At 38.6% G+C, this 27886-nt stretch overlaps 1 protein-coding gene across 5 annotated transcripts in view; it reads left to right on the top strand.

Annotated features, from left to right (window-relative positions):
• Window positions 1-4827: 4827 nt before the first annotated feature.
• The window catches only part of ppm1bb (protein phosphatase, Mg2+/Mn2+ dependent, 1Bb), a 44176-nt gene continuing 21117 nt past the window's right edge, over window positions 4828-27886 (top strand). For 2 of the 5 annotated variants that reach the window (XM_079846119.1, XM_079846116.1), the window contains exons 1-2: window positions 4828-4924; window positions 5123-5211. The gene's annotated coding sequence lies outside the window, so the exon portion shown is untranslated. Of the gene's footprint in view, window positions 5212-22568; window positions 22651-27886 lie in introns of those variants that run through there. The other 3 variants (XM_079846121.1, XM_079846117.1, XM_079846118.1) reach the window with 2 other exon arrangements.

The raw sequence follows: 27886 nt of genomic DNA, 5'->3' as shown, positions 1-27886 counted from the left end.
AGCCGGACCCGGCGAGAGCAGCGTCCGCGTGGGCCTTGCCCAGACAGATCACGCACCCGTCGTGGTTATCCTCCTAGTGTAGGTAAGTACTGCACACAAGTGATATGTTTTTCTCAGTATTGTACAGAAAGGATACACCGTAGTGTTTCACCAAAGAGCGCAGGGGAAAGGCATGACAGCTTGCGGGATCGCTGGCGATTTGAGCGCGCTGAAATACAGCAGGCCGCTGACTCTCGCAGGACGTCCGGGCTGGTTAGTTCGCTATTCCGCTGCAGGCTCGTCAATTCACGGTGAAGGTGGTGTAGTTCGAGTTTATCAGCGAGGACCGTATATCGTCGCTGAAGGAGATTAATCTGATGTTTTTGACAGTTACAGCGTATTTTATATGCCCCTTTCGCGGGCTCTTGCGCTCAGCTTCGCGGGCTTTGTGCCCATTGGTTCGCTCAGATTACACTGTTCTGCCATTGGTTCATGCAGTTCCCACTGGCCAGCCAATAGCGTGCGAGATGTCTCGACACTGTTTTGACTGGGCAGTAGCACTGCGTGATTTTACAAATTACTTCAGTATATTCGAGAATTGGAGAATTCCCATACAGCGTCTTAAGACGCAGTACGAACTGACCATTCGAAAGGGAACCCATTAACATTAATGTTAACATTGTTGCATCTCCATCACTCTCCATTATAAAACGATCCTGTATGGTTGACGTAATAATCAATGCACACTATGCTGAACTGTTTACCAAAACTTGCTGCAAACACATGTAAAGTGGAGCTGTTGTGTATCAAGCCATTCAAATGTATTGACACACCGCTAGAAGTATTGAGAGGTCCGTGAAGCACGTGACCACGTGCACCACCACCGGGAGATGAGAGAGCATGTCGCAACGCCGTTTTTCAACACTCTGGCTTTGACTGTTATGCCATATTAGCGCCAAAACGCTATTTATTGTTTGAATTTCGCATTAAAACTTAAAAAAATATAAAAGCTTAGACTTTGTTTAATATCAAAAGCAGGTTTGGCAATTTGGCGTGAGATTTATGCTGCGTTCCAGGCAGGTTTTTGAGCCCGTAAATTACAACTTCAAACCACGACTCACGACTTTGTAGCGTTCCAGGTAAAGTCACGCCAAACTGCCTGAGCCATAGGAATTGTGTGGTAGTTAGATGTAAACAAAGCGTGGCGGACCATACGGGGTGTATGCTAATTTACAATCATTTCTATCGCCAAAGGTGCTTACTCCTTGCTTATTTGAGGGAAACGGAGGAGAAAAGCATTGCAGACGGCAAGAAAAGCTCTTATACCTTTTATTTTACGTTATTTGTATATTTGTTTCATAAACACAACATCCTGGGGGCTGCCATTGTTGCTTCGCGGGCTATGTGATGTCAAAACTCGTAACTGGGAGTACATCGATCTATTACGAGTTCACGGGTGGGAAGTCACGGGTTTGGCTGCCGTTCCAGTGCACTTTCACGGGTAGAAGGTTGGAAAAACACGGGTTACGGGTTGGCTGGAACGCGGCATAAGTTGGGCAGCGTGAAAGCGTGAGACAGACCCTGAAAGCGTGAGTATCACGCCAAATGCGTGAGAGTTTGCAACCCTGGGCCTATGTTTTCAGAGGTGTATAAAGACCTTACATAATGTACCGTTATGTTTTTATTACCTTAGAATGAGCCATTTCTATCTACATAGGCTACTCGGGCCCTGTCATGTTACTACGGTACCCCCCTAAATGGACAAACTTCTCTCCAGAGCGCTAGTCTCCGACGACCTCTCTCTGCTCTCTCTCCGATGACGTTTTTGTCCTGTGTCAGGCCCCGTAGCTTCTCTATGTGCTTCAAAAGGGTGGGGTGATTGCAATTCACAACCTCACCACTAGATGCCGCTAAAAATCACACACTGCACCTTTAAAGGGTTACTTCAGCAATTTAGCATTAAGTTTTGTATCAGTAGAAACCCAGTATATTCGAATTATCGTACTTTCCTCCCTCATGTCCGCCTGAGACGAGAGAATTATGCATTTTATTTCTGGAAAAAAATCATCCGATGACGCAAATAGAGGCTATAGACTACAGCCAGTAGAAGGAGCTAGTTCCGCATGTTTTCAACCCGCCCATTGGGGTGGGATCTCACTCACAGAATGTAAATGTGCACGGCCGCTGCCGCTCGGCTTGGGCATTAATAACGGAGCAGTACGGAGTGTTTCAACTTTTCAATGAATTTTTCAATGAATTCCTATGAAAGTTAAGCTTCCATAGGCATGATCTGATAATGCGCCAGACTGGACACACGTCGTGAATGACTGCCGCGCTTACCTCAGCTCAGCTCAGCTCAGCTCTTCGCTCTTGTGATGAATGAAATCTGACTCCTGCTACATTTGTGTCGTAACTTTTGTTCGGCTCACTCACACTTTATTGAAAAGATTTTAATTGTAGTGTCTATTCTCTAACTGACCAAATTATTTTATTACTATGAATATTAAAACGACGGTGGGGGCGGTGCCGCGGTGGGCATGGGATAACCAGTAGCCGTGGCTTTGGGAGTGGCCTCGTTGGGCAGCGAAGCAAGTGCATTCTGGGAGTTGTTGTCTTTCATCCACATCCTTTTCTCGGTCTAGAAGGCGCCAAATTCAAAAATAATTCCGCATTTCTACTACATAAATGACCCAGTTTAAATACACATTCATCTTCCCAGCGCTGAAGTACCCCTTTAAGTAAAAACTATTTGCCTATGGGGTACATTTTTTTTACCTGTTTTCATTTTAAATTAAGTTTATTTTTCTTACCCAATTGGCAGTTTTAAGCACAAAAGCATTTATACTTAATATCTTAGTAATTACATATTTTTTGCTTGTTTAGAGATTTGTATTGGGAAAACAAGACAAAAATGCTGAGGAACTAAAACTCCCTCCAACTCTTTTTTCAGTGAAGAGAACAGCTGCCAGTGACCACTTGATGGTGCTGTCAAGCAGCCAATGGTGGTCTGTCCTTTCAAAACTTGATAAAATATTCATAAAACAGCATAACTTCAGCTCTCAAGACATGAAGGCATTTGTGTTTCCGTGTCTCTGGATGGTTAACCAACATGATGTGAATACAGTATATGCAAAGAGCTGGTGCATTTAAGCACTGAGGCAGATGTGTTTCATGAAGGTTGAAAGAGAATGCATGGGTCCGAGCTGGAGCAAGATCAATAGGAAATTAGGCACTGTTTTTGGTTATACTTTGGACTCATGGCTCTTTATTGACATACAGCAATCTGACACTTGCACCATATGACATTCATCTTGCTAAAAAGCTGCTATTTCTTTGTCAAAAATGCATTTTTACTTATAACCCCTCTTTGATTCATTTGAGAAGATCTTCTAATGCTTCCTACTTGAGAGAATCAGTGCTTAACTTAAAAGGGAATGTAGATACTATATCTTAAGACATATTTTATTTGGCACCTTTTGTTTCCTCTTTTGTTTCCTAAACAGTGTTTGTTTGTTTTGATTTTATCTTTTAAGTCTGCATGATGACCTTAGCCTACTGTTTACTGTTAAAAACAAATAAAGATTCATTAAAAAAGAAAGACATCCATTGTTCTCTACTTTCTATAATGATAATTTACTCCTAGCTAATTTTTATTTACCCATATTTGACTTCAGATGCATTGCAAGTCATTGTTTAGATTTCTTAGTAAAGAATGATTCAATCAACAAGTAAAAGTGAAAGAGGTCTGGTAGTTAAAATAATAAGAAAAGTAAGGTATTATAGCCTATTTGTTAAGGTTATATATATATATATATATATATATATATATATATATATATATATATATATATATATATATATATATAGCTGCATTTGTTTGATTAAAAATACAGAAAAAAAACAGTGATATTGTGAAATATTATTCCAATTTAAAATAACTTACTCCAGTCTCCAGAGTCAAATAATTCTTCATAAATCACTCTAATGTTCTGATTTGGTTCTCAATAAACACTTCTTCTTATTATCAATGTTGAAAGCAGCTGTGCTGTTTAATATTTTTTTGAAATCAAATTTTTATTTTTTTCAGATTCTTTGAGAAAGTTCAAAAGAACAGCATTAATTAAAAACAAAATTTTACTCTCTCTTTTAATTTTATGAATTCTTGATGAATAAAAGTTGGCCTATACTAAAAAAAAACGGTTAACACAAAATGATTAAGCAGCACAGATGTTTTTTTTTATATATTGATTATAAAGAATGTTTCTTGAGCAGCAAATCAGTAGCCTATATTAGAACGATTTTTTAAGTTATCAAATGACTGACGATTGGAATAATGATGCTGAAAATTCAGTTTTACATCAAAGGAATAGCCTACATTACGTTTTAAAATATATTCCAATAGAAAACAGTTATTTTGATTTGTAATATTATTTCACAATATTACTGTTTTTACTGCATTTTTGATCCAATGAATGCAGCCGTGGTGAGCATAAGAGACGTCTTTTTTAAATAAATCCAAACTTTTCAACGGTAGTGTATATTAAACAATACTGTATATAACAAATGATATATTACTAGCCTACTACCTACTGTTGGTTTAGTGCTGTAATTAAAGCACATCGTCCCAACAGTGACCCGCGCGTCACCCTCGAGATGGATGGAGACACTCAGCATGACAAACTGCGATGCGTTTTGTGCGTAATGTAAACTACTGTTCAAGCTTCATGACGGTAAATGACAAGACGAAAGCCAATCAAATCGTGGGATTGGCCATCTGTAGTCTTTGCTGTCAGCAAAATAATCCAATTAGCAAACACGCCTTGTGGAGTTTTGGCCAATCATCGAGCCACTTGAAGAAACTATCCCTCCCCTCCATCAAGACGCACAAGACTCTGAACCAAAGGATATCTTGGCCTCCCTACAGAAGCTGATTATTCGGATCTATGTAATGATTTATCCCACACCATGATCCCATATTGATACGAAACTTAGAAAGATTTAGTCAATAAGTGGATAGACTTGTTCAGGGACATCTGCGTTGGCGTCAAACATGCGCAAAAATTCACGCTATCAAAGCAGAGAATCACCGTAAACGGAATGATCGTTTCTCACGTGAAGTCACCCTGATTGTTTGTTTTTAAAGGAAGCGGCAAGCATATCGACTCCGAGAATATCCGCGAACAAGAGACCGACGTGGGAACGAACGCTGACATCCTCAGTATATCTGGAAATGTAAGTATGGGGACGTGTGGGCCTCGGGTTTGTTCGACGAGGGCTCGTGCTAAGCTAACCAGCGCGAGCCTGCGCGTGATTTCATTGCTAAGTATGAGGCTTGTTGTGTAACGAGCGAGCTGACACACAAGCGCAGCTATAACGATATTTGACTGACATTACCGCCCACTTTCCATTTGGACACAACAAAGAACCACTGTTGTTGTTATTGTGTGTAGGTTTCGAGTTGTATTGCTTTTGTTTGTCCAGTAGCAGAGACAAACAAACAGGCGCGCGTCAGAAATAATCCTATCGGCTCGTGCTCACTGTTAGTAAGAATTCAGTGCATTATGTAATCAACCTCAGCTCCTGTCAGCTTTCCTTCGGTTTCTCTGACATGTTTAATGCATTTCTCACTCAAACTTGACGCTTCATTTGTCTTCTAAACCTACAATGCGTTGGCTCACATTTCCTCTCGGTTTCATGCTTACCACAGCTGATTACTTTTGCTTTACTGGGTGTTTGCAAGGACGGCCTGATATATGCTAAAATCGTTGCAGTTTAGCTCTTGCAAGGCCTCTTAATTTATATTATTAGCTGATATTATTTGCATGGCTTGTTTTCCTGTAATACAACATAATGTGATTTCATACTTTAGATAAAGTGTTGACAATAAATCTCCTAACTGAGATAATTTGAAGAACAGAAGACAGTTACATAACTTGCTAAAAGTTTGCCACCATTCAACTTTAAACTAGATATATAATGTAAAAGTGTTGTAATCATCATACGTTCCATAGCCATCCATTCAAGCTTTTGATATTCCTAATGTCAGTTTTGTGATGCATATACATTTGTCATTTAAAAAAAATCTCTGATACAGTTTTAAATGTCATTTCTGATTATAAATCTGGCAAATCTTAATTGCATAATACAGCTTAATTAATAATACCTCTCCTAGTTCTAAGCATTGTGGATACATGCTTCAAAATGTATAGTTTATGACCTCTTTGCGGTCTTTTGCAAGTGCCGATTCATATCTAATGTGGGATGACTTTTATATTTGTAATCTTTTCTTTGACTGAGTTTAACTTTGCATTGGTCATAACTTTTAAAGTTTCAGAATGTGTTCTCTGAGACACTACCATTCAAAAGTTTGGGGTCAGTAAGATTAAAAAAAAACTACTTTTATTCAGTAAGAATGCATTCAATTACAGTAAAGCCATTTATAGTGTTAGAGTAACTGAAACTTTGACACACTGCTCATCTGCAAGGAGATTAAAGGTCTGATTATAACTGTAGATAAAGGGCTTTGGTCATCACTTGTTAACCCAATCGGTACCACTGTGGACTGTAGACATGACGACAGCAGTTAACACACTTTCTTTATCATGATTGAACACTGTGTGAAACTTTGACCAAGCCTGCTGTTCAGAGAGTGCAGAGTTTGCAGTTGTTCATCTGATGCTGATTGCTAAATGATGGACCTGCGTGAGTGGGGAGGACAGTGTAAGAAAAGCTGATGAGGGGACCTCTTTCTTTTCTCAGTGGCTTTCTTAAAGTCTGTCCAGTTTGGTGACAAGCACAGAAGTATTGGTGGGAACCGAAGCATGTGTCTTACATGCAGGTTTCTTGTGATGGCGAGCTCATTGAAAAAATATTTGTGGAACAAATGCTTGTGGAAGTCACAAACTCCCTCCTTTATCACTTGCTGAGTATGGGTAATGGTGTAGTTCATGTGAAAATGAAAATTGTCATCATTTACAGTCCTTTTATGCCGTTACAAACCGGTATGGTTAATTTTCTTCTGTGAAACACAAAAGAAGGTATAAGTTCTTCAAAATCTCATCTTTTGTTTTCTACAAACAAAAACAAAATCATAGTGTTGGAATGCCATGAGGGTGAGTAAATGGCCGCAGAATTTTCATTTTTGGGTTACTGCTGTGTAGGGTTGTCACGGTACCAAATTTCCATTAGTAGGTACCAATACCAGTCAACATTTAACAGAGCAAGTGGCAGGTCTTTTGTATTTATACACTTTAAAGGGCTAGTTCACCCAAAAAATAAAATTACCCCAATGATTTACTCGCCCTCAAGTCATCCTAGGTGTGTACAACATTCTTCTTTCAGATGAATACAATCGGAGTTATATTAAAAAATGTCCTGTCTAATCCAAGCATTATAATGACAGTGAATGGCAGCCGAAAATTTGAAGCCCAAAAAAGTGAGCCCAAAAATGCATCCATTATAAAAGTATTCCATACAGCTCCAGGGGGTTAAAGGGATAGTTTACCCAAAAATGATAATTAGCCAATGATTTACTCACCCTCAATTCATCCTAGGTGTGTACGACATTTTTCTTTCAGATGAATACAATCGGAGTTATATTAAAATATGTCCTGTCTAATCCAAGCATTATAATGACAGTGAATGGCAGCCCAAAATTTGAAGCCCAAAAAAGTGAGCCCAAAAATGCATCCATTATAAAAGTATTCCATACAGCTCCGGGGGGTTAAAGGGATAGTTTACCCAAAAATGATAATTAGCCAATGATTTACTCACCCTCAAGTCATCCTAGGTGTATATGACATTCTTCTTTCAGACGAATACAATCAGTTATATAAAAAAATGTCCTGGCTTTGTAATGGTAGTGAATGGCCATAGAAGTGCATCTATCCATCATAAAAGTGCTCCACACGCTTCCGGGTGGTTAATAAAGGCCTTCTGAAGCGATGCGTTTGTGTACAAGTAAAATTCATATTTAAAACTTTACAAACTGTAATCTCTAACTTCTGCTAACTGTCGTACGCTTGTTCACGAGAGACTGGCGTTCCAGGGTATGACGTAGGACGCTCAGGTAAGAATATGCTAGTCCTCGCGAGAACCAAGTTTTTTGACATCGAAGGACATCCATGTGAAGAATTTAATTGTTTGAGCTATATTCTAGATTTTATTTTAATTATTTGATTATCCCGTTTTAAGGCCAATTCACACTGCATAGACAAATGCCAACAAACAGTCTGTTGGAGTTTGTTGGATTAGTGTGATACCCCTGTCTGTGTTTGTTGCCGTTGGTCGGGGTTCCCGACTGAACAAGTTCAATCAGAGTTTGTTGGGTCGTGAATGTCTGAGCAGTGTGGTATGATTTTCCTAATCTGACCTGGACACGAACCGTTGCCATGACGTAGGGCTGGGCGATAAATCGATTTTATCGATTAACTTGAATGTGTAGTTTACATTGATTTCTTTGAATGAAAATCGGTTTTCTCTTTAACATCCGCCGATGCTCCACTCTGGCCTCCCGTAGTTCGGAATGGGCTCAGCCTAGGGCTGCAACGACGCGTCGACGTCGTCGATGACGTCGACTACGAAAATACGTCGACGTGCGTGAAATGCGTCGACGCGTCGGCGGCACATTATTTACGTTCTAGAATGGAACAGAAGATCTAGAATAATGGCAGCTTCTGCTCCCGGGCATAGTGAAAATTATCATTTATCATATAAAGCCAGACCGCGACATTCAAAAGTGTGGGAGTACTTTAAACAGAAGCCGAATAAAACTGTGCTTTGTTCACTCTGTAACGCCGGTTTCACACTGCGCGCGCAGGCAGAGCAGAAGCTGTGCGCGTGGAGAGCGGGAGCTTTCACACTGCAGTCAGTGTTGCCAAGTCCGCTTTTTTCCGCGGAATTGGGCTAACGTTACTTCTACACTGTTGCCGCGGGCTGTGTCTCATGTCCGCGGGTTGAAGCAAAAAAACACACATATTTAACACCCCGAACGCGATGTTTACCAGAGAACCTCCCCGAAACGCGATTGGGCTTGTTTTGGGCTTGTTTTGAGTAACGAATGGGTGGGTTTTGTTGTGTAAACCTGGCAACCCTGCTGCCAGTGTTCTCTCGCGCAGCTGAACCGTGGCGCGTGTATTGCAACAGACGGTCACATTTTCCGGGGTTCTTCTCCGACCCCAGTACGTCTCGTGCTTTTATTTATTATGGGCTGCATATATCTCCTGTTAATGCGACCTGGTTCCGCTCTGTCCCAAACACATATGCATAATAACTTGTTGTATATAGGTAGTTTACATGATTAAAGTAACATTAAAGTTAAGATATGCCTCTAGCTTTAATCATTTAAATGTGTCTTTGAAGTTTGGGCAAAAACTTCTGGCAGCTTTAGTCGTTGTTTATGCACATGTATCTTCAAAATAGACGACTAGTTATACTATATTAAAACTATGCTGAAAGCTCCTGTATGTGAACCTTTTGCAGATAAATCCAAGTGCATTTTCGTTTACTATTGACACAAATCAATAAGTAAATCATACTCAACTACTAGCCTATAGTAAACAACTTTTCCTAATTAGGCCTACTCTGTATACATTTTATGATGAATAGTATCATTATATATTATGTTTAAAAAGCTTCTTGTGTTCATATATTTCATTATAAAATGGCATACTATGTACACTACCTTTCCTGAAATACAATTAATATTGTCATCATTCATTGATTTCATGTTAAAATAATATACAAATTCACTACCCTCTTTGAAATACAATAATCAGTAAAAAAGAATCATAAGATTAATCTGGAAAAATAATCGTTAGATTAGTCGACTAATCGAAAAAATAATCGTTAGATTAGTCGACAGAAAAAATAATCGTTAGTTGCAGCTCTAGCTCAGCCTGCCCCAGGCGTTTGCCATAGAGATACACAAACAACAAGGACAGTGTCATTTTACAACATATAGTGTCATTCGTAATTGGTTCGGGTTTTCGGCGCCAGTTGCAGAAAAAAAACGCTGCAAAGTGTGTTTGAAGTCTGAACGGAACCCAACTCATTTGAGATGACAAGCGCAGTGCGAGCTCACACACGGGCCGATCTCGATCACGTGACAACGTTACTACACAGCGCTGGGAGGTCCAGTGAGAAGGCGTTTAAATTCATTACAGAATTAATAACATCCCTACTGCGAGATCTAGTGGAAGCGGTCGCACAGAATTCTGTTATCAGCGCTGTTTGATCGGATATCTGTGGTTTATAAGACAACATGAGCGAAGATCAGAGGTTTCAGTCACAAATCACCAACATTCACCATAATGTACTGTAGTAACACCACATGGATTTAATGTTGTTGTCATTATTCTTCTCCGGGTTCGTACAACCTTGTGAAATTGAAATTCAAGCACTTAAGGGTTTTCAAGTGCTTCACACTTTTTCTAGCACTTCAAAGCTCTAAATTTTATCCAATTTTAATGTTATTTTTAATGTGATGATTTGTAAAACTAAATGTAAAAAAAACCCGGTATAGTTAATTTTCTTCTGTGAAACACAAAAGAAGTTCTTCAAAATCTCATATTTTGATTTCTACAAACAAAAACAAAATCATACAGTGTTGGAATGCCATGAGGGTGAGTAAGTGGCCGCAGAATTTTCATTCTGGTTACTGCTGTGTAGGGTTGTCACGGTACCAAATTTCCATTAGTAGGTACCAATACCAGTCAACATTTAACAGAGCAAGTGGCAGGTCTTTTGTATTTATACACTTTAAAGGGATAGTTCACCCAAAAAATAAAATTACCCCATGATTTACTCGCCCTCAAGTCATCCTAGGCGTGTACGACATTCTTCTTTCAGATGAATACAATCAGAGTTTATAATACAAACTTTATTAACCCCCTGGAGCCGTGTGGATTACTTTTATAATGGATGGATGCATTTTTTTGGGCTTCAAATTTTGGGCTGCCATTATAATGCTTGTATTAGCCAGGACATTTTTTAATATGACTCTGATTGTATTCGTCTGAAAGAAGGTCATATACACCTAGGATGACTTGAGGGTGAGTAAATCATGTGGTAATTTTCATTTTTGGGTGAACTATCGCTTTAAGCAGAGATCACTTTAATCTGAATCTCTTTAGATTCAGTCCTATATTAAAATATGGTTGTCACTCCAGAAACTTTTCAATGTGTACTTAGCAAATTATGATTGGGTTATATGCAGAGAGTGCTCGATTGATATTCAATGAAGCCCATATTACTTCACTTTTGTGGCTGCACATAACTCCCATTATAAGTGGTGTAACCAAACAAGATACCGTGATTATAAAAATGCGACGATATGTATCATTGATGTAAAATATGCTTTGTGAGATAGAGTTAGATTTATCCAAAGCTTGGTTCACTGTATTTATAAGGTATAATTCACCCCAAAATGTAAATTCTGTCATGTACTCGCCCTCATGTTGTCTCCTATAAGATTTTCATTCAATTTCCAAACGCATATTAAGATTTTTTTATGAAACCTGAGAGATTTCTGTCCCTCCATTTAAGGATGTGATGGTGAGGAAATTTTCCCACCGGTTAATCGAAGTGTGACAACACCGGTAATACCGGTATCACCGACGGAGGCTTTTGAATCACTAATTCTATTTAACCGAAAGTAACATGCACACGACCGCTCTGAACTGAAAACGCGGCAGTGCGCGCACACCGTGAATGACAGCTCGTCTGTAAATGTGCGCTCTGTGAGGCCATGGGTGCGTCTCAATCATAGTCTGATCAGTGCCCTGACTACTCGCCATGGATGAATGACAGTTCATCCGTAAACCCTTGTTTATACCCGACGCGGACGAGGCGTGTGCGCAGTCAGCGTAGCGGAGGCTCGTGCTGCGGAGCCAGACGAAAGTAAACAATGCGCGCTCTGTGCGGCCATGCACATTTTACTTTCGGTTTTGAATTAGCGCCAATTCGACTGCTGGTTGCTTGAATTGTGGGTTCATTAGCCTATTATTTGTAATGAAAAACACTACAACAAAACAAATGACAAACTCCCTTAAATAGGCGCTTTTATGTTTCGCTTTGAAACCAAATCTTCCGCTATCATCTCAGTCAGCTCCTCACTCTCTGATGAAGGACTCCTGTCGCTGCCGAGACTCACGGTCGGATCATGCTTTATTAAGCAGACAAGTTCAGTTTTTATTTGTATTGTCTGTTCTCTAACTGAACCAAATTATTTTATTACTATAAAAAAATCAAAACGAGGGTGGGGCGGTTCCACGGTGGGCAAGTGATGTACCCGGTGTAGAGTCTGAACACGGGCAACACGGACTATCTCTAAACCTTAAAAGATCCCAAAAATTTCATAAAGACATTGTAAAAATGGAGGAGTCTGTTCCTTCTTCCAAAGAGACATGATGGCTTTGAGGAACAGATTTACATCGACACGCGTAAACACGGATGTTGATGATCAAGAAAACAACATGAGAGTGAACGTTTCAAAGCGTTTTAGATGGTTTGTACTTGTATGTATAGTGCATTAATAGCGGGAGATGCGGGACATTGCTAGTACCGGGAGAGTCTGTGTGTGCGTGACTTGTCTGTGTATGAATTGTGACGTATCTCTTTACACCCCTATCCATTATAATAAAAAAAACAATCGGCCTATACTGCGCAATAAATTTCTTAATTTTTTTTTTCTTTATATTTTGTTGGTTATAATGTGACCATTTGTGAGTGTGCAGAGCTCACACTGAATAAACTCTGGAGTATTCGTAGTTTTCAGTCAGGCCTGTCTATTTTCCATCTCAAAGGAATACATTATAAAAACAAAAATATGTGAACAAAATGCAAGTGTTGGGAACTTGTGATCCAGCACCTGCTGCAATATTTCAATCACTAAAACGGGGGGACATTCTAAAACCTTCTAAATTTAGTCTTTTAATGTCACTGTCTTACTATATTAGTTCTTAGTACAACCTGGTAAAAATCACTCGTGGTCGGTTTTGCCTTCCAGCTGGGCGTTCTTATAAGCGTGTGACTGCTCTGTACTACTGGTACTGGTGCCATTACGCTTTTAATATTTGCTTTAAGTATTGACTTGGTACCGATGCCGAATAGGGCTGGGCGATATGAATAAAGTCTCAAGCGAAGTGACAGCGTGAAGCGATCAGTGTTTCAATTGCGAAAAGACGCAAATAAAACCGCTTGTAAACAATGTCTTGTAACTTACCTCAGAAAAGCCATTCAGTGATCATAGAAAATCAAATAAATCGTTAGTTAGAAAAAGGAACTCTAGAATGGCGCATTTTGCTAAATAAATGCACCACATTACATATTATATTGTATTACTGTTCTTCAATATTTAATGTTTGAATAAATCTGTCAAGTTTTTGTGACCGCCACCATTTAAATGTTTATATTTAAAAATAAATTGAGTAGAAACATAATTATGTAATTATAAAGTTAGTATTATAACATTCTTGTGAGTAGTTTGTTTATATACAAATCAGTTCATTTTAACCTCCAATATTAATGTAGTACCAGGTGACTCATTAGTTGAGAGTTTTTTTCTTTTTTTTTCTTGAGAAAATTTGCCATTTACTATGCATAGAAATCAGGGGTGTAACGGTACACAAAAATGACGGTTCGGTACGTACCTCGGTTTTGAAGTCACGGTTCGGTATGAGTTCGGTACAGCAGTTTTACAAAATTGCTTTTTATTTATTTTTATTAAACAGTGGTTTACTGAAAAAGAAAAAAGTGTCTGTCCTTGAAGGAATTAAATTATAACTAAAAGTTTATTGAAGATATTTTTGTAAATTATATAGGGAGCCCTTACTTGCACTGTTGCACATTAAAGGTTAACAACAGAGCCCAAACTATTAGCCTAAATTCAGTTGCTTTTTATTTTTATGTATAATAATCAACACTCAAATAACACATTGTATGCAAACATGTAAACTTCACATAAGGCAGTTTTTGCATTAACTTCTAAATCTAATTATAAAATAGTTTTTATCCAATTCGTTGTTAAAATATAATCACTTATAGCCTACACAGTGTCTGTCATTTTCATGACAGGTTTATTTAACATGCATGAAATAATCAAGACATCCCTAACAGGTTAAGTAGAATATAATGAATATGCTAATATAGATCATAATTTTATTCACTAGATAAATCAACTCTTTCACTAAATATATGTGGACACTGAATGACTGCCTGAGGTAACTTAAATGTGATGCTAACGTTACATGACATTGTTTAGCAGTTATATTGACTTTCCGCCGTTGAAACACTGATTTGGCGATTACACCACATATGATTAGGGTTGGGTATCGTTTGGGTTTTTTTCGATTCCGGTGCCAAACCGATACTTTTAAAACGGTTCCGGTGCCTAAACGGTGCCTGAAACGATACTTCTTTTTTTTTTAAAAGGCCACCAAACGAGGTGGATGACATTAAATGGCTTTTTATTTATTTATTTATTATTTAAATTGAACCATTTATTAAAAGTTTAATGTATACTTAAATGTATGAATATAAATAAATACAAAACACAATTTACTTATTTACAAATTATAATTGACATATTTACAAATTCACAGTAAAACCTAAGCCACCCAACTACAACAAGCCTAATATAACTCTAAACAGTTACAGTAATAACAGCAGTCGTCTGTATTCTTGCTCTGCTACAAACCAGCTTCGAGCTTCAGCTTTATTTTGAAATATGATCATATTCTCTGGCTAAATATTTTTGAACGCATCGCCTTAATGTTTCCATGGTGACGCGTCATATTTCTCACATGACACACAGCAGCCGCAATAGCACTGACAGCTCAGCTGTATCGGGTTTATTTCGTTTTTTCTTTTTATTCAAAATATTCACAAACTTCTTAACTGTGTCACGAACTATCTGATGTTCAAATGTGTGAGTGAATGTGTGTTAGTTGATCTATAAAGCGCAATGGGCGGCGCCATGTTAGTTTGCGCCTCAGAATCGGATCTGTCGGATTTACAACACTTGAGTTCATTCTCGTCTCACGAAATACATGAAAGTAAGTGACCAGTGAACTGGAAGAAGAATAGAGTAAACTATATAGTTACTATATAATGTGCATTTATCTGATGTGAATAAAACACGTAACGTTAGTCAAATTATAACCGTCTGAAAGGATTGTCATAGCCGCTTTCATAGACATCAGTGTGTGTTTTTTGCTAGTAGCCTACTTATGAACATTTAAATGTCTGAAACCTGAAATAAACATGATGTCGTTGAAAACACTGAATAGTTGTCATGAGTTGTGATGTGACCAGCGCTGAGCGTCTGTCTCTGGCTCAGCCAAAGCGCGAAAGCACGTTTGAATTTTGGCACCGAAATGAGGAACCGAAATCTGCGTTCTGATTCGGTCCGGTACATACCGGTTATATAAGTACCGGTGCCATATTGGAACCGGATTTCGGTACCCAACCCTACATATGATACACGACAGTAAGTTGTAATGTATCCTCAGCATGCCTTCAGATGGTCATTCATGTTTATTCTTTAGGAAGAGATGATCGATCGCCTTCACAGATGATCGCGTTCACGCGGGTGTGTGTGTCGCGCGGCCACTTGAATTGCAGTCACGCCACATAGAGCATCAAAACGGCATTTATCGTTTTAATTTCGTGATAAAATGGACTGAATACTTAATATGTTCGTGTGGGAACTCGGATTGAAGTGTGTTCCGCGCTTAAAACAAGCCTACTGTTAACTGTTAAAGATTGCACTCGGAAACCGTTCGGTACAGGCTAGCACCAAACCGAAAGCCCTGTACCGAAACGGTTCAGTATGAATACATGTACTGTTACACCCCTAATAGAAATGCATCCAAATTAATCAATGAACTGAATCGGAATCGAAGCACAAGCTTGTGAATTGAAACGTGAAATTTGTGTCAATACCAAGCCCTAGTACTGAAGTACCGGTACCTTTGACAAACCCTACTGATGTGGTTGATGTCATTACATGGCAGCAGACAGAAGTGGTGGAAAAAAAGAGTTATTAGATACTTTTCAGTTGTCTTCATGATGTTTTCGATTGGATTGAGACTATGTAGAGTATAATTTTAAATGCTGTTTAAATGTGCATTATCATAATGACAGTCGCAGGTAGCGCCACTAATTTTCTTGGCATGCTCTTAATATGCGTATGGGTCACAATCAGGTCGTGTAGATCACCCTCTTATTGCTGTCATCGTGCTGTCACCGCTGAACCAGCTCTCCAGCTCACAGACTAACGTCAGGGGATTAATGTCAAGAGGCCCGAATAGGTGGTGTGTGAGGACCACGACAGTGTGAAAACATGGAAGATGTTTCCTATGCTTTGAGAGTATTTGTATGTTTTATGGGTTTGGCAGGGTGGTGTTCAGAATGACTCAGGATTAACTCTTTCCTCACCACTTCCCTGCATGTGGGTGTGTGAGAGGCGTGTGCAAGTGTTTGCACTGAACGTCTGATGTAAAGGAGTCTAAAAAAATGCATTCGTCTTACAGTAACGTTAAAACGTTTCGAGTCAGTAAGTTATTATATTTTTTCAGCAAGAATGCATTATTGATCAAATAACAGTAAAGACATTTTTAATTTTACAGAAGATTTGTATTTAAAAAAAAAATCTGGTCTTTTGAAATTCAGATTTGCCATCACAGAAAAAAATATACATTTTGAAATGTATTGAAATAGTTATTTTAAATGTTAATGTCATAGTATTACAGTTTTTTACTATATTTTTGATCAAATAAATACTGCCTTTAGTGAGCAAAATCGTTTACAAATTAGGGGTGGGAATCTCTAGGCTTCGATTCGATTACGATTCATATGGGAAAACAATCGCGGTACGTTTCTAGTACCAGTATATCGTGCAACATATCACACAGTGCTCTTGAGTTCCAAACTGAGAGATGTGGGTACTTTCACGTCTAATTGGGCTTGAATTTATGAGTTGGTAAGGCTTAAAAACACGTGCAAATTATCAACTTCCGTGAAGATGCAGCACTAGCCCAATCTGGCAAGGGACCGTTCCGTCAAGCCCTGGATTGTATTTGTCACTGTATTCTTATGTTACAGTTTCAAGGTAAAAACTTCTGCCTAGTTTGCTGGTTGGATTTGAGATGGCTTGGTCCATTGCTTTACACCTTAATGGAATCCACCAGCTGTGTTTTGATAGCCGGAGGTTGTGGATTATTTCTGAGTTGGCTGTATGGGGGTTCAGTAAAAGTGATAGCTCAGGTAGCTATAAAAAGCAAGTTCATGCATCCTGCCTTTGATATGCAATGATGGTAAATTCACTAATGGATGTTAAGTAGCCTAACCATATTTGAAATCAATAATAATTTCTTATGCCGATTATTTGATTCATAGCAATGCTATTACAGTGTTTATCCCGGTTGATAATACTTTTATTGAATGTAATAGTTCTGCTTTGTCTTAAGGAGTTTGTATAGACTTGTGAAGTGGATATTTTTGCAGGCAACTGCAGGTTTGCTTGGTTCAGAAGTTACATTGGTTACTAAGATAATGTCTCTTCACCTTCGCTTGGCTTCTCTTAGTAATACAACTTTTAATAGATAGTTCACCAAAAACTAGAAACTCATCGTTAATTATTTGCTAACCCTCATGTCTTTTTAAATCTGAATGACCTTTTTTCTGTGGAGCATAAAAAAAACATCAGTTTCTCAAAATATCTTAACTGTACAATGGAAGTCAATAGTTACCTGTTTGTTTGCCAAGATTGTAACTAGGGGTGTAACGAGACCCTCATGTCACGGTTCGATAGATATCACGATACTGAACTCATATTATTGCTATACTCCCAAGACATGGTTAAAGGTTAACAAAAAATTTACTGTTGATTTAAAAATGCTAAATTTGGTATTACTTTGGGGGGTGGGTATGAATAGGCTGGTAACCCAATGCACTGGACAATGGTGACACCAGAATGAAAGTATTCATGATTCTGGAGCTGAAAATACAGAATTATTTTAGACGAATATGCTTGCGCACTCTCACTTACTAGATACATTTAAAATATTGAAGGCCACTTTTTACTGGTAACAAGACATTTGGCATTATCAGGAAGGACCCACAAATATTCCCCATTGTGTTATTATACAATTATACATTATATTCAACATTATATATTAGGGGTGCAACGGTACATAAAACTGATGGTTTGGTACACACCTTGGTTTTGAAGTCACGGTACAGCAGGGGAGAGAACTAAATATAATTTAAATAATAATAATTAATATTATTATTAAACAGTGGTTTACTGAACAAATTTGTCCTTAAAAAGAATTCAATTATAACTAAGTTTCTTAAAGATAATTTTTTTTTAATCTCTGCTAATGCTGTAAAGTGGAAACTATATAGGGAGCCCTTACTTGCACATTACTGTAGTAAAACAACAGAGCCCAAATTAGCCTAAATTCAGTTGCTATTTATTTTTAGATATAATAATCAACACTCAAATAACACATTGGGCCTCATTCATGAAACACGAGCAGAGCAAATTTGTGTGTAAATCGTTCGTAAAGCCGCTCTGACATAACTTTTCGAATTCACAAAGATGTTCGGATTTTCAAAATATTAGTTGGTACGAAAGAAATTTAAAACCTGCTCCCTACCATGTGTAAATGGTGCGTAAAACATTTTAATTTTGTGTGTTCTAATTTAGGCAAACCGTGTTGACATACCATAATACTTCGAGCTCATTTGCCCTGTTTTTTTTTTTTTTTTTTACTGTTCAACTTTGGGTAAAGCACAGCGCTCATCCCTGTCTCCTTTTACCCAGCCGTGGAGCACTCACAGTGGATGAGGGGCGGGACAAATACTACACTGACCAATCATCCCACTTGTACACCGACCGAACAACAATGTTGAACTTAATATTGATTTTTACTGCATTTTTATATTCAGTAATATTCTTCTAAATTAGATATTAGTAACACTACTGCCATGGATGTTCAGTATCATAGCAACCAAAGTATTTCAAATTGGTCGTTTTCAGAAGAGCACCAGGTGTTTTTTAGCTGGCTAAAGTGTGTTTGTGAATCTAGAGCTGCAACTAACGATTATTTTTTCTGTCGACTAATCTAACGATTATTTTTCCGGATTGATTTTATGATTCTTTTTTACTGATTATTGTATTTCAAAGAGGGTAGTGAATTTGTATATTATTTTAACATGAAATCAATGAATGATGACAATATTATTGTATTTCAGGAAGGGTAGTGTACATAGTATGCCATTTTATAAGGAAATATATGGACACAAGAAGCATTTTAAACATCATGTATAATGATACTATTCATCATAAAATGTATACAGAGTAGGCCTAAAAATTAGGAAAAGTTGTTTACTATAGTAGTTGAGTATAATTTACTTATTGATTTGTGTCAATAGTAAACGAAAATGCACTTGTATTTATCTGCAAAAGGTTCACATACAGGAGCTTTCATCATAGTTTTAATGTATAACTAGTCGTCTATTTTGAAGATATACATGTGCATAAACAACGACTAAAGCTGCCAGAAGTTTTTGCCCAAATTTCAAAGACATATTTAAATGATTAAAGCTAGAGGCATATCTTAACTTTAATGTTACTTTAATCATGTAAACTACCTACATACAGCATGTTATTATGCATATGTGTTTGGGACAGAGGGGAACCAGGTCGCATTTACAGCAGATATATGCTGCCCATCATAAAAAAAGGCACGAGACGTACTGGGGTCGGAGAAGAACACCGGAAAATGTGACCGTCTGTTGCAATACACGCGCCACGGTTCAGCTGCGCGAGAGAACACTGGCAGCAGGGTTGCCAGGTTTTGACAACAAACCCCACCCATTCGTTACTCAAAACTAGCCCAAAACAAGCCCAATCGCGTTTCGGGGAGGTTCTCCGGTAAACATCGCGTTCGGGGGGTTAAATATGTGGGTTTTTTTTGCAGGGCTGCCTGCTAAAATTCTCATTCCCGGGGATAAATATCACATAATTGGGATCGCTTCAACCCGTGGACATGAGACAACAGTGTAGCAACAGTGTAGAAGTAGCCCAATTCCGTGGAAAACGCGGTGTTGGCAACACTGACTGTCAGTGTGAAAGCTCTCGCTCTCCACGCGCACAGCTTCTGCTCTGCCACCGCGCGCAGTGTGAAACCGGCGTTACAGAGTGAACAAAGCACAGTTTTACTCGGCTTCTGATTAAAGTACTCCCACACTTTTGAATGTCGCGGTCTGGCTTTATATGATAAATTATCATTTTCACTATGCCCGGGAGCAGAAGCTGCCATTATTCTATCTAGATCTTCTGTTCTATTCTAGAACGTAAATAATGTGAATATTTTCGTAGTCGACGTCATCGATGACGTCGACGCGTCGTTGCAGCCCTATGTGAATCTGGAGGAGAGTTTTTGTAAAGGTCCATTTTACGCGCAAATTACTCTGAATTTGCTTGTATATTTGCGAAAGTTTCATGAATGAGACCCATTGTGTGCAAACATGTAAACTTCACATAAGGCAGTTTTTGCATTAACTTCTAAATCTAATTATAAAATTATGTTTTTACTCCAATTCGTTGTTAAAATAATCATTTAGTACACAGTGGCTGTCATTTTCATGACATTTTATTTAAACATGCATTAAATAATCAAGACTTCAGTAATGGGTTTAGTATAATATAAATCATTATATAGGCTAATATTAGTGATGCACCGATCATGATTTTACATGGCCGGTTCCGATACCGATTTTTTTCAAGAAAACTGGTCGATTCCGATACAGATTTCCGTTTTTTTTTTTTTTCACAATAAAATAATGAAAGTATACATGAACAAGATGTTTATTCGGTATTTAACAGGCCAAATTGGCTTTTGGCCAATGAAAACAAGTCCGCAATCTGAAATCAACGGGAAATTGAATTGGGTTGAACTTATGTGAAATTGAAGGCAACAACTGCATATTCTGCAATCCAAATAACACAATCAAAACACATTCAACAATCCAAACAAAGATGTTACTTAAATCAGCATTTGTTTTTAAATTCAGTGTAAAAAAACTAAGTATATAATTGTTCCAAAATGTTAAATCAAATATTGTTTAGTGCAACGCAAAAAACTAAGATGCTACAGCAGGTGCTTTTTAAATCAAATTAAGTCAATGTAATTCTAAGGTAAAATTAAAAATGATCATCCTATACAGAACTGATAGTATTTCATTTCAAAAGTGCATGCCTGTTCTTCTTTACAAAAACTAGTATTTTGGCTTTGTCACAAGTTAGTCTGTTTCGTTCTCATCCGATCCAACACGTGAGAAGCTGAGCTGAACAAACGCTCACTATCTACGCTTGTGCACGGCGCGGTTAGGTAAGCTTGCGCAACTTCAGCTCGCGCCGGAAAGCGTCTCTTCATTCCCTTCAGCATATCTAGTCTCTTCCCTCAGTTCTCCAGTTTCAGTTTCCGTTCTCCAGTTTCATGTCACACTAGTGACATGTTCGCGAATGATTGCAATATAGGCATATGTGCACGCGGGCGCACTTCCAGAAAAATCGGCAGAAAAATACATAGAAAACTGGTTCCGATTTGTGGCCGGTCAACCGGTGCATCCCTAGTTAATATAGTGCATATATTTAGTGAAGGAGTTCATTTCTCAAGTGAACTAACCAGCTGTAGACACTGAATGACTTACCTGAGGTAAATGTAATGCTACGTGACATTACAAGCTGTTTTAATGACGTTTTTCCTCCGTTGAAACACTGATTGAGCGGTTACATGATATATATGTTTCAGAAAGTTGTAATGTATCCTTTAACCCATATGTTTATTCTTTGACTAGGAAGAGATGATCCCGTTCACTCACGCTGCTTGAATTGAGGCACGCGCCTATACAGTGATCTGTGTGACGCCACATTGAAGAGCTTCAAAACTCCATTATTGTTTAAATTTCGTGATAAATGGACTGAATACTTAATATGAAGTATGTTCCACGCTTAAAACAAGCCTACTGTTAACTGTTAAAGATTGCATTCGTTACTGTTCGGTACACACATGCACGTACTGGAAGTCCTGTTTCGTACAGTTCGGTACGAATATGTGTATCGTTAAACCCCTATATTATATATATATATATATATATATATATATATATATTACTAAAAATTTGTAAACTTGAATTTTATTTCTCACAGTTATTTTCATTTTGGGTGAACTGTACACAATACATATTGTTGCATTTCACACGACATATTGTTACACCTCTTTTCTAAACCATTATAAACCTTCCTTTATCACCTTGTCTACCATTTTATTTGACAGTGGTTGAAATCATTATGAATATTATGATGAAATATTGCCTTTACAAGCAGTAGATCATTGCAGTGCTTATAATAGAAGGGGAAGCATCACTGGTTTTGGATGTTTACGATGGCGTCTTCATGACTTCTTTATGAGGGTCTTAAATGGTCTTGTCTATCGTGCAAACAAAGTTTCACTTTCTTCTTTCTTACAGCACAAAGTTTTCTGCTTTTCTGTTCATGTTGTCTTTTTCTTCCCCAGCTAACCATTTGGTTCACATAGCAACTTCTTCTTTGCGTGCCTGAGCAGCACCATTGTGGCGAGAAGGAAACAAGCGTCTGCTGTGAGTGTGTTTGTAAGATTCAGAAGGTGCAGAGTTTTGAGGGAATTTGGGCATGCCATGTTTTGAACTTAAACTACTAAATATTTTTTGTTCACATCGCAACATCAGTGTCCCAAATGGCACCTCTGTTTGCACTGCCACTGCACCAACTTGCTTTGGCTGACTTACCGTTTTGTGTGGCCGGTGTCAAAGACATTTAGTGAAGTAAAAGTCTTAGAAATCTGTGTTTTAAAGTGTTGCATTTTTTAAAATCTGTAACACTGATGCTAGGTGTCTGTTTCTGATCTTGCTGTAGTCTAACCATCAGGCGTCACGCCCACAGATTGTCTGATGCATATTGCATACAAAAATGGCATGAGCTCGACACTACCAATCTTGATTGGCGTCTGCCCAATTTCTAGGAGTAAATGTCAGCCGATAGTTGGAAATCTGTCTACGTGAAACTTAACAGTACTGAGGTCCGTGAACACCATAAAAATGAAAAGCAGATGTGGTGAATATGCAATTGCAGTAAAAAAAAAAGTCACGACTTGAATGTTTTTTGAATCATAGGTACACAGTTTGAACTATATCTCAAATGTCTCCAGCTCCTACTCAAATACGTGTTGCTTTGCTGTAACATCAGCGGGACTCAGTATTGCATGTTTGTTGTACCTCTATATACCTTTTTGTTCACATGCTGTGATCGCAACTGCTGCTCCTGCGGAGAGCAGCGATTCCAACAAGATGATGCTCTTCTCGAGTCTTTCGATAGAAGATTTCAAATAAAACCATGTTTCGCTGAGTCTCCAGTTGTGTAGTACCTTGTACGAAAGAGTTTCAGGTAGTTAATTGTCATTAAATTTTAACTTTCCCTTTTTTGATCCCCTCGGTTGTCTATTATTCTCCTTGCACAGACCTTAAAGACCTTTTAGTGAGCAGACTGTCAGCTCACACCCCCAGTGGTTGTGTAAGCCTGCCAAAATCCACTTCCCTCTTACGCCGATACAATGTTTTTTGGCTGTGTTTTAGCAGTACAGGCCTTTGCTTCAGGTTTCACTGTGTGGTTTTGATACAAATGACTGGCCAGTTACAACAGTTTCGAGGGGAAAGATGGCGAGAGTTTGCGGTTCCAACTGTGATAGGGCGGTGTGGGAGTTACAGTGCGTCTTTGAGGGGGCGGATAATTCGTACAGTAGATATGAGAGCTCTTCTGTGCTTTACATGTGTGCATGGGGAGAGGAACCCGACGTCGCATCTTTCATCCTGCCTCCAGAAAAGCAGAGGCCACATATGGTGTGAGTGATAGAAGAGGGGTAGGTTGTCGCTCTCCAAGCTCTGTGTTTACTCAGCTGAGGCTAGCTGGACAGATATAGCTCTCTCCATACAGGGCCTCGTTGCACTTCTTTTGTTTTGGTGCCTTGGTAATGCAACACATCTTCCTTTAGCTAAGGGAGTGCCCTGAAACTGTATTATCTGGTCCTTTGTTGCACTCTAACCACAGAAACACCTCTTTGTAACGGTTCTTGTGTGCTATCTTTAAACCTCTGTCAGAACTGGCCCATGTCTTCACTGACTTGATAACCAAACAATGACGTAACTGGCTTTCTTGCTACATAACCTGCCTATAAATACACATCATACATCATAGTCTGTTTATAAACCTTTCATAATTTGAATATGAAATGTTATTTTAGTTGGACAGGGAACATAAAGTAGCTGAAGCCACTGTACAGCACTGCATTCAGAGCCGGGGCGAGACCAGAAATGCTCAAGTGCGTGGGCCTTTTAAAACAGGGTGGGCAAAGCGTAGAGTATGAAAACTGCACGACAAATTGTCAAGAAACCATATAATTACGGGAGTGAATCCTCTACATTGTTCTGCGAATTTCTCCTGAAATTGCTATGATTGACAGTGATAACCGTAGCAACGGACTGAACAAAACATTTGTCGAAATAGACCTGTGCATTTAGTGCTGTAGTGTAGCTTAAAAATCTGCAATTGATCATTGAAACTTGCTTTTAAAGGGGTCATGAACTGGCTTTAAAAAAAAATAAAAATACTGTTGTCTGAGATCAACTTACTTTATTTTTTTTTCATTCAAAAACATAATGAATAAGTAATAGGCTATTTTCTGCCCTGGTTTTGAGGCTCTCTCAAGAAATGCTCTGTTTTTGTGGGCGTGCCACACTGAAGACTTGGAAGTAAATACCCATGGCTAGGATTGGATAAGATTTGCATATTTAATGAGCTTCAGCTCCCCTGTCAGTACATGGTTTTACATCATGCGCGTCCCACATTTTATCTTCTATATGTCTATGTTTGCATACTAGGGATGTCGAAATTAATCGTTTCTTTGATGCATTGCGATACAGGCGAGGACGATTTGGTATCGGTTCAGTAATAGACCATAACAGATTATAATGTACTGACGCTTTTCTGCCATCATTTGTCGCGCACGTGCGTTGTCGCGGTAGCATACAATGGCAGAGGGAGGCGAGACGCGAGTAATTAAAAATGCTCCAGCTACTTTAAAAGCAGACATCTGGGCACATCTCGGCTTTTATGAACAACCTGGTAAGCACGACCTGGAGAACACACACGTAAATGTGTTGCAGACTGTGTGTGTAAATCATGTCACGCACAAATAAAATGTGCATGGGGTAATACCACTAACTTGAGAAACCACGTCAGCCGTTTTCATAGTGAGCTGTTAACGCCTGTCAGTGCCAAGGTGGACCCAGCTCAGCCAAAAATGGATCAAATTATAGAAACAAGTTCTTAAAGGGCCTGTTTACACCTGGTCACTTTATGCGTTTTTACAGATCAGATATCTATCTGATTTATCAAAACGATTTCATTTACATTGTCACATAAAGGTATTTCCGCAAAACGGATATAAATCTCCAATTTCCGCACTGTGCAGATTTAATGGAGTTAACGTCACCATAAATAACATATGTGAGCTGCATTTTATTAACCAATTAATTAAATTGCTAATTTCAAAATCAAAGACAGCAATAGGAGAGCGTGCGGAAACAGCACTGGTAAGATCATTCAGTTTCTTTACTTTTAATGAAGATGATTGTGTGTTGAGAATCTGCAACTTGCTTTCGGTTTTATTTGTGGTAGTGTCTGCGTTAGCTTGATGAAGAGATACTCAGCTGCTCGTCTGCGGCTATGCATGCCTTAGTAGCGCTGTCATATTTGGCTATAACGTGATATAGCCCATAACGCTCTCCCACGTTTGTTTTTTAGCATTGTTGGGAGGTGTAAAATGTTTTCAACAACTAGATGCATTTAGACTTTAGTTTTGCTGTATTGCGGCCCAGACCACTTCCTGAAGTGGCTTTTAGTATATTGTGTATTTATTCTAAACACTCCTGTTGTCTTCTGTGCCCAGACTTGAGTTTTGTTTGATACGTTAAGGAAGGGTTTTTTCTTTGAGCAGGTAAAATTAAAAGTTCAGTTCATATAACTGACTGACTAAATTATATACACGAGGATGCAGTGCATCATCAGTGCATTGTGATGCATCGTGATATCGAACCGAACCGAATCGATGGCATGATAATCGTAATCGAAACGAACCGTGAGACCAGTGTAGGTTCACACCATTATTGCATACCATAATACCGATAGACACTTTTTGTCACCAGGATAGCCTATACCTGTATATCATCATACTGCCCAGCCCTAGGCTCTGTACAGTTTTATATGCATTAGTGTGCAGGCACTCAGAACACTGGCAAATACTGTCAACTTGGTGGTGAATTTTAGAAACCGGCATAACTGTTAACACATTTGTGACACCATGTCATGACACCATACATAAGATATTTACTGCCCATGTGCCCAACAAAGCATTGTTCGTCATATCAAAAGAGAAAGCTAAGTGGTTTAGCCAGAATCCTATCAGTAGCTGACTCTATAACAGAGGTTAAGCTCAAAGACTGTTTTCATGCAGAGCCAAAGCGGAAATGTGTGTGGGGGGGTCATCTCATGTCCCAAGAAGATGCAGAGCTTGCAGCTAGGTCACTGAATGAAGCTAAGCCTACTGTTTGGAGCATGGCACTGGAGTTGCTTGGTGACGCCACAGTGTTTACTTTATATTTAGAATGGAGTCTTGTAAAGAAAATAGGGGAAGAACTTAAGAAGTCCTAATTGTGCCTCAACAAGATGAGGTTTTGAGGATATGACATCAATTTGGACCTTTTTATTTTATTTTTGTGTGTGTGTGTGTGTGTATGGATAATCTAAATAGACTAAAAAGAAATGCCCCCCCCTTAGCATTAGAATATATTAATTCATTTTCAGCATCCTAATTCTTCACAATGTTGCTCCAGCAGTAAGTTTTCTTAAGCTTGTATTACACAGTTTCTATAGCAGTAGTTATCCTTATGGACTGCATAGTTTGGCTTAGTTTTTAATCCATGTTGGAAGGTTCCCTTTGCATTTGTGTTTTCTGCAAAAAATGCTAATAAAGCAAACTGCGGCAGTTGTAGTGTAGAACTTACATATACACTCGAGCCGGTATATGGTTATCGTGTTTATATTGTTTCACATGATAATGTTGAGGAAATGGAAAAAAAAGAATATCCACATGCTCTGGTGAAAGATGCCCTCGTGTTACGATTTGGAGGAGCGTTTGTGCTTCAGATGACTTGTGCAATCAATCACAGTTCTAATCGCAAGAAAGCATGTCAAAATGAGTATTCCCAAACTGTAAATGGTTAGTTCATTCAAAAATGTAAGTTCTGCATTTACTAATTTTCTCATGTTGTTTTCGTGTGTAACGCAAGGATTTTAACATCGTGTTTACTACAGAATGTGCGTCGTTGTAAATCAGTTCATCATATATAGCCATCGTGTCTCTTCAGAAGATTTGGATTATTTAGACCACTCGATTATTTCTACGGTGCAGTTATGAAATGTTTTGGTCTTTTAAGTAGGGATGGGCGATATGGCCTAAAATCCATATTGCGATTATACATTGCTGCCTCTTGCGATTAACGTTATATACATAGACAGTAAAAGAAATGGACACAGCTACCCCATAGACTTCACGGAGAAAAAGCGAAGTCAAGTAGAAGCACACAGTTGTAAGTCCTCTACTAGTTGTGCAAAGTGAAATCTGAATCACGTTGTTGAAATATTTAGTCCCGTTGCTTTTGGCTCTCTATGGGCTTCTCCACATGCTTCTCCCTTAACCTTATCAGACTTTATGCCTCCACGTCCCCCCGATTGCCTCATACA

This window comes from Gobio gobio (assembly GCF_949357685.1).
Source record: "Gobio gobio genome assembly, chromosome: 20".
Taxonomy (NCBI): domain Eukaryota; kingdom Metazoa; phylum Chordata; class Actinopteri; order Cypriniformes; family Gobionidae; genus Gobio; species Gobio gobio.
This window is presented reverse-complemented; position numbering and strand designations above follow the sequence as displayed.